The following is an 8,482-nucleotide window of genomic DNA, read 5'->3' as shown; positions in this document are numbered from 1 at the left end:
ACACATATGTGCACATGAAAACACACACACACACACACACACACACACAGAGAGAGAGAGAGTACTAAGTCCTTGCCTGGAAAAGTCCTTTCCAAGGTAATCCTCTACTTCTGCTTTGGTGATCAGGGATACCAAAGTACCCATTTCCTCCAATTCACGCCAATTCAATCAGGAGGGAAGGCACACTGAGAGAGAGTGGGGGTCCCTATGGGTAAGTCTAGAATTCCCAAGTCAGCCTTGCCCACAACAGACACCTGAGAGCCAAAAGTCTGTCCCAGGCCAGGGCCCAGGGGATCTCCTTCACCCAGGAGCCCCCAGACAGCACCCAGCTATCTGTGAAGATGACCAATGGCCTCTACTCCCCAGGGACAGACTGTCAGCCATGAGAGGGGGATGTGAGGTCAAGGCCACCATCATCCTCCTCATCGCCCTAGGAATTAATAGGTGCACTCCCTGGAGGTTTAAGTGTGGAGAAAGCTTGTTGCCTGTGCTGTGCAAGGATGATCTGGGTCAGAGGGGAGAGTGGACGCCTGCTTTTCTCCTCCTGGGGAGGACGGAGCTACAGGGCCTTCCACAGCCCACAGCTCTGAGGAAAGAACACAGCAGCAGGAGAGCCAGGTTCCGCCTAGTAGAAGCCCAGCCTCTGCCTGGTCCCAGCAGAGACAGAGCCTTGAATCTTTCAGCCACTCTCTTCACTGACAGTGAACACACCCAGGGCTAGAGAGCCCACCAGAGCTTTGAGCCACAGGACACCTTCTTCTGAGGAGCTGCAGGAGAGCTTGCAGCTCTCCATCTCAAGCTTTTGGGCAATGATGGATGTCAGGTCCCAAGTCCACCCCCAAACCCACAGAATGACAGCCTGGGCTCAGCTCAGGCTAGACCCTGAAGAGGTCAAATGAAGGATTGCTAGTGGAAGAACCCTACTTCCCTTATCTCCCCCTATTAGCACCTACCTTTAACAACTATCAAAGTCTCTGCGCTAGCCCCAGGCTCTTCTGGCCACAAGCCTCCCCTACTCTGCTCTTACCTGTTCCAGTTCATAGACTCCCTCCCCCAAACGCCCCTGGCAAGGCTTTCTCCACCTTTTGTTGTTCTCATATGTGCCTCCAGGGTTAGTTTTCCTACCTAGGGCACACTGTAAGGACAGCCCATTGGCAAGTGTGAGCACCAGAAAAGCTCTGGGCTTTAGAACTAGAAGTTTCCAGAGACTGAAGAGATAGCTCAGTTGGTAAAGTGCTGTCTCACAGGCCTGGGACCTCTGGAACCCACATAAAAAGCCAGGCATGTCAGGGCATGCTTGTAATCCCAGAGATGGGGACGTGTGAGGTGGAGACAGGCAGATGCCAGAAGCCTAGCCTACTTGATGACATTCCAAACAATGAGAGACCTTGTCTCAAATAAAAAGTGGAAGGTATTTAAACCAGATGGTGGTGGGGCTGGTACCCTCTGCTGGCCTGTAGGCAGAAGGCTGTATACACAATAAATAAATAAAATATTTAAAAAACTTAAAAAAAAAATAAACCAGGTGGTGGTGGCACACACCTTTAATTCCAGGACTTGGGAGGCAGAAGAAAGGTGGATCTCTATGAGTTCAAGGCTAGCCTGGTCTTCAAAGAGAAACCTTGTCTCAAAAACAAAAACCTAAAGAAGGTGAAGGAGGAAGAGGAGGGCACAGTGGTGGTGGCAGCACTGGAGAAATGACCACTGTGTCCCCTGAACTCTAAGGCACGGCACACACGTGCTCAAGTGCACCTGCTCACATTCATTCACACACATGTGCGAAACAACCGAAAGATTCCTGCCTTCCTTCCCTTCCTCTCCCTTCCCTCTTTCCTTCACTGAGAGGAGCCCTGGGCATGCTAGGCACGTGCTCTACCCCAAACTACACGCCTCGCCCTCAGCCTTTGATTTAGAAACACACCTGATCAGGGTGACCTCGAACCCACAATCCTCCTATCTTGGCTTCCCTGGTGCTGGGATTATAATAACTATTTCCACTTAATTTTTTTCCTACCTAATTTTTCACCTTAGTGAGTTTGCATAGTATGTCTTCTTTAAATGATTTTTTTTATTTGTTTAGAGAATACTTTTCTTGTTATTTTATTTTTGGTTTTTCGAGACAGGATTTATCTGTGTAGCTTTGGAGCCTGTCCTGGAACTAACTCTGTAGACCAGGCTGATCTTGAACACACAAAGATCCGCCTGCCTCTGCTTCCTGTGTGCTGGGATTAAATGTGTGCATTACCATCAACTTAAAAATGAATTTTAATATGTTTGTGTGAATGTGAATATACATGCCACAATATGTGTGTAGAAATCAGAGGACACCTCAAGTCACTCCCACTCTTCTGTCTTGTTTTAAAATATGGTCTCAGGGCCTGGCAGTAGTGACATAAGCCAGCATTTAGGAGGCAGAGACAGGTGGATCTCAGTGAGTTCCAGGTCAGCCTTGTCTACGTTCTAGGATAGCCAAAGCTACATGGTGAGTCCCTGACTTGAAACCCCCCTCCAAACTCAAACACAAGAAAGATAGGGTCTCAGGGCTGGAGAGATGCTCACTGATTACTTACTGAGAACCTGGGTTCAATTCCCAGCACCTACATGATAACTCTGGTTCTAGGTGATCTGGTGCCCTCTTCTGGTCTCCGTTGACATCAGGCATACATGTTGTATACACACATAGAGGCAAAACACTCATACTCATAAAATAAAAGTAGATAAGCCAGGCGGTGGTAGCGCACGTCTTTAGTCCCAGCACTCAGGAGGCAGAGGCAGGCAGATCTCTGTGAGTTCAAGGCCAGCCTAGTCTACAAGAGCTAATTCCAGGACAGCCTCCAAAGCCACAGAGAAACCCTGTCTTGAAAAACGAAAAAAAAAGTAGATAAGTCTTTTTTTTTTTAATGGTCTCTTTGTTTTTCTACTCTGCAGGGAGTTTCTTGCTTCTGCCTCCAATCTCATAGTTTCTTTCTTTCTTTTTCTTTTTTTTTTTGGTTTTTCAAGACAGGGTTTCTCTGTATTGCTTTGGAACTTGTCCTGTAGACCAGGCTGGCCTCATAATTGTTAGCCATAGTAAAACTTAAAATTATAAAAATGAATAAATAAAAATATCCTTAAGGCAAAAGACAGTTTCATAGCTCAGGTTGCTACGGGATTATAAATATTGTTGGCTTGAATATTTCTTGCCTTCTTGCCAGTTCATAGGCCTATTTTTTTAGTTTTTTTTCTTTTCTTTTATTCAGAATTATTTCCAGAAGGAAGTGGACTCTATTTCTTGACCTAAAAATTGAGATAATTGGACTAGAAAATAGTTGTTAATGTGTGCAGACCACAGATTCTCTTAAGGAGCTGACAAAAGACAGAGCCCTCGTGGAAGAGCAGGGTGAAATGCACAGTCGCTGCGCTGCTGTCCTCCTGAAACTATTTTCAGGCCCAGTTTTAAAGTACACATTGAGGGACACTTTCTTCTTTCTTTCTTTCTTTTTTTTTTTTTTTTTTTTTTTTGGTTTTTCGAAACAGGGTTTCTCTGTGGCTTTGGAGGCTGTCCTGGAACTTGCTCTGTAGGCCACACTTTTTTTCTTTTCTTTTTCCTTTTTTTTTTTTTTTAAGACAGGACCTTGTCTGTTTTTGAATTTGCTATACAGCTGAGGATGACTTCAAACTCTTGATCTTCTGGCTTCTACTTCCTACAGGCTGGGACCGCAGGGTACCACCATGCCTGGTGTCTGCAATGCTGTGGATCAATCCCAGGGCTTTGAACTCAGGGCTTCATGCAGGAGCTGATAACTCAACTAACGGAGGAGCCTCAGAAGTAACTTTTTTTGAGACAGGGTTTCTCTGTGTAGTCCTGGCTGTCCTGGAACTCACTCTGTAAACCTGGCTGGCCTCAAACTCAGAGATCCACCTACCTTTGTCTCCTATGTGCTAAGATTAAAGGCCTGTGCCGCCACCACTGGGTATCAGAGTTAATTTTGATACCACCATGACTCTTCTTTTGAGCAGGGTCCTTTCTGCATTTCCCGAATCTCGGTTCTCTTGGGGAAGGAGAAATAGAACCATCAGCTAAAACTACAAAGAGGTCAAACACAGTTAACCAGACCTGTCCACTTCTGTTCATTCCAAGTATTTACTGGAGGGAGGCATGGGACAGCAGGTCCTTGTACTTGGGTGACTAAAACAAGAGGATCATGAGTTCAAGGCCAACCAAGGATAGCTAGACCCTGTCTCAAACAAAGCAAGAGTATTTGCTAAACTCTTTTCCCACTGTCTACTGCTGCTGAACATGCATCCCTAAACTTAGCGACTTAGATGATAGTGGTTTGACTCTCATGGTTCCAGGAGAAGCTGGCCACAACTAGGCAGTCCCCACTTAGTCTCATATGTTGTCATGATTTATATGTGGTCTGATCATAATCGTATGCTAGGAGCTTAGTGCCCAGTGGGAAAATGCTGATAATGAAACTTAGAAAGTGGGGACTAATCAGAGGGACTGGATCAGTGGGAGCATTGTCCTTGGCAGGGTTAATGTAGTTCTTGCAGAATTTGAAAGTCTTAGATTTTCAGGCTCAAAAGCTGTGAGCTCAATAATCATCCTGTCTTTATAAAGTTTCCAGATTTCAGTATTTGGTTTAGCAATAGGAAATGGCATAAGACCTGAAAGCATATTAAAGGCTTCTGAAGGTCATGCCCAGCAGTTGGTGTTGACTACAGGCCAAGTTCTCAGTGGGGTTTTCTCAAGAACTTCTGAGAATCTCTCTGTGACCCGGGCATCCTCACAGCACAGCAACTACCCTTTGATTTCTGTCTTTGGGGGGGAAGGTGAGTTGTTGGCTCTTTTGTTTGTTTGTTTGTTTTTGTGAGCCTTGCTATGTAGCCCAGGTTGGCCTTGAATTCATGGCAATTCTCCTTCCTCGGCCTCCTTAGTGCTGGGATAAAAAGCATGTGCCACCAGGCCCTGCTGCAACTGTCTTTTGAAAGGGAACACCCAAAAAGGAAGCCACCTAAAAGCAAGCTTCCTCTTTGGCCTGCCTCGGGTGTTACACAGCACTGCTTCCGCCACATTTGGTTAATTACCTGCAAATGATCAGACCATCTCAGACAGACAGATATGCACTCCAGTGAAACTCAACCACCAGAGATGAAGTTTTCTCTACCATAGCCTCCTACATAGCTGGGTTACGAGGCTGTACCAGGAGTTCAGGCCTATTCTGGGCAGTAAAGCAAAGCCATGCTTCTTTGAATTTCATTTTATGTTATTTATTATTATGTGTGCATGGTGTGTGGATAGACATACATGCCATGGTACATGTATGGAAGTCACATGACAACTTTATGAAGTGGGTTCTCTTATTCCACTATTGTATGGGTTCTTCTAGGAACCAAACTCAGGTCACTAAGCTTGTACAAGTACTGAGCCATCACTCAGGCCCTTCAATATTTGAAAAATAATATAAATATGCATTTTATAGCAATATGGAAGATGAGGCAGGAAACCACAAGAGTTTGCATCACACATCTGTGTGGCTTCAGATGGAACTGAGGGACAAATCCTACAGAAGAGAAATCTGAGTTGAGTTCTGAGGTGTCAGTGGACACTAACTTGGTGAAAGGGGTCAAAGAGCCTTCTAGCACAAGGCGATACTAGGCCAAACACCAGGGCAGGATGGACACTGGCCTGAGATGCAGTTTGTGTCTGGAGACAGCAAATAAAAGACAAGACACAGGGGTGGACAGGGGCTGTGGGCCTGGGCTTTGTAGATCAGGGGAAGCTCTAGAGGGTCACTCGCCAAAGAGTGATGGGAACAGATTTGCAGCTTCTAGATCGCTTTGGCTGCCGTGTGGATAGCCTGCTGCCAGATACTGAGTCAGGACTGACTGGGATGAATGCGAGACTCCTGTCTGTGCTACCTCCCAGCCCCATGAGGCTCTCCCACACATACTCAGGACAGCTGCAGCCTCGAGCCTATATGTCTGGTCTGGAACGCCAGGCCAGGCTCTATTTTCTTTTTTAAACAGATCCTCATATAATATAGGCTGGCCCCAAACTCTTGATGTAGCTAAGGATGTCCCTAGACTTCTGACTCTTGTATCCACTCCCTAAATGCCAGGATTACAGGTGTGCACCTCCATGCCCTGGAGTGTTGGGGATCAAACCCAAGGCCTCGTGCCCATTAGGCAAATACTGAGCTAATTGAGCTGTATCCTTAGCCCTCCCTCCTGCTTTTGAAGCAGCTCTTTTTGGAAATATTTCACATTGTACAATTTGTTAAATGTTCACACACACACACATACACACGTGTGCATGCATACACACACTCACATATCCATTAGGTTATCAATAAAACAAAGAAATGACTCATCAAGAAATAAACAAATAGCCAGGCATTGGTGGCACACACCTTAATCCTATCACTCAGGAGGCAGAGGCAGGTGGATCTCTGTGAGTTCGAGGCCAGCCTGGTCTAACAGAGTGAGTTCCAGGACAGACTCCAAAGCTACAGAGAAACCCTGTCTCAAAAAAGGAAAAGAAAAGAAAAGAAAGATGAATATAGTGGCACACATCTGTAATCTCAGCACTCAGAAGGCAGAGGCAGGAGGACTACTGGGTGTTCAAGGCCAGCCTGGTCTAAGTTCCAGGACTCAAAATATTAAATAAAAAACAAAGTTGCAAGTAATTGAGGAAGACACTTGATGTTGACCTCTGAACATACACACACAAAGGAAGCAAACAACCCCGTAAGGTTTCCACATGCTCACACATGCATTTGGTATTGATGAGTGTATAACAGTCTTTGTTGGTGTGACTTACAGGAGACCTCATGCTCCTTTGAAACCCAACTATTCCCCAACTCGCTTCCTACGCCCAAGCATTCAATGAGCCACTTTATGTCACACATATTATAGTTTATGGATTCATTTTATATGTATTCATTTTATGAGGCTTAATGGTTGAGAAACTCATCCATGTTATTCATTCTGGTCGAGGCTGGTCCCTTTTCACATTGAGGAGCATACCTCAGTTTCTCTATGCATTCTTCTGATGATACGCATTTAGGTTGCTGGAAACACTCATGTACCTACAAATCTTTGCATGGACTTCTGCCACCATTTGGGTAAATACTTGAGTAGGTATACGTTTAACTTTCTGGATGATTGTCAGGCTGTTTTCCAAAGTGTTTAGACTACTTACATTCCCACTACCAGTGTCACAACTGAGTTGCTCCAGGATCTGGGTAGCACTGGACATGGTACTACCTTTTTTTTTTTTAACTAAAACAGCTGACAATTTTCTTTTCACACTTCACAACATAAGTGAAAGCTGCACTTCTTTTATTCCACTTCTCCCCTCCAAAACTATTGTCTCTGTTAGGAAGGCCTAAGTCTTCCTTGTCATACAGCCAGGAGACACTCAAGCACAGTACAGTGATCTTCTGGTGAAGCAGAACAAGACAGGCAGAACTGGTAAAGGGACTCTCTGCTCTTACCTGTCTGGCTGAGTCATGCCAGGCTGAGTGGGCCCCATCATACAGCAAGCGGGAGGTCTCACACTGGAGGCCCAGGCATTGTGGGCATGTGGTCACCCATGGGTGTCCTCATTCCAGGAACAGGTCCCACAGGCATTACCTCAGGAGGAGAGGGGAGGGCCCACCATTGGCATCATGGGAGAGTCTCCCATGTGGGGTTCGGGCATCATGGCAGGGCAAGGAAGACTCGGGAGGTGGGATTATGACCCTTGCAGGAAGAGGAGCAGAGAATGGAGCTGGAGGTGTCTTTCCTTGTTGAAATGCAGCCATGGTTTTGTCAAACCAGGCCTGCTTCCATCCGTTTCTGGTAATAGTCTTTCACATTCTCTTTGTGTTTCTGCCACCGCAGTGTGTCTTTCTCACAGATGGAGAAGCATGGGTAAGATACATATCATAGTAGTCACAATAAAACTTAGGCATGTTGCTCCGAGGGCCCAATGTCCAGTTGTGCGGCATCACTTTTTTTTTTGCTCTAAGTTTAGCGGGCCCCATGCCTCGGTGTAGCTTTTCTCTCTTCTTGTCATCTCTTCCACATGCTCCTGCATGGTGCTTTCTTATTCTCCCCGCCATGCTGTAATCAGGGCAGGGTCTGTAGAGAACCGTCTTCCATGGAACCCCGTCTTACCCTTCATGATATAAAATGTGTGGCTCATACCCCTCATCATTTGTTTCTTTGTCAACCCCCTAAACTCGGGAATCTTGCCTGCCATACTTGTGCCTGCATCTGCATTCAGGAAAGACTTGGCGCAAACTAAGTGTGGGGGGAAGCGAGGATCTGTTGAGTAAGTAGATGAACAGCTGACTGGTCTGGTGGTCACACAAGGTGTGCATCAGAGCTGCTGGCAAGCCTGTCAGCCAGCCCGAGGTCTTGGTTCAGCCCGGACCAGGTCAGGCAGCCCTTGAGTTGGGTGGGTTGCTCTTTGGAGAGTGTCTGGTGGCTGATGAGCCACCGTGGAGTCCTG

General features: G+C 46.2%; 1 pseudogene; it reads right to left on the bottom strand.

Annotated features, from left to right (window-relative positions):
- Nucleotides 1-7,400: 7,400 nt before the first annotated feature.
- Nucleotides 7,401-7,998, bottom strand: LOC101827246 (annotated as a pseudogene).
- Nucleotides 7,999-8,482: the final 484 nt, after the last annotated feature.

The sequence above is a fragment of the Mesocricetus auratus genome, unplaced genomic scaffold (assembly GCF_017639785.1).
Source record: "Mesocricetus auratus isolate SY011 unplaced genomic scaffold, BCM_Maur_2.0 Super-Scaffold_100691, whole genome shotgun sequence".
Lineage (NCBI taxonomy): Eukaryota > Metazoa > Chordata > Mammalia > Rodentia > Cricetidae > Mesocricetus > Mesocricetus auratus.
This window is presented reverse-complemented; position numbering and strand designations above follow the sequence as displayed.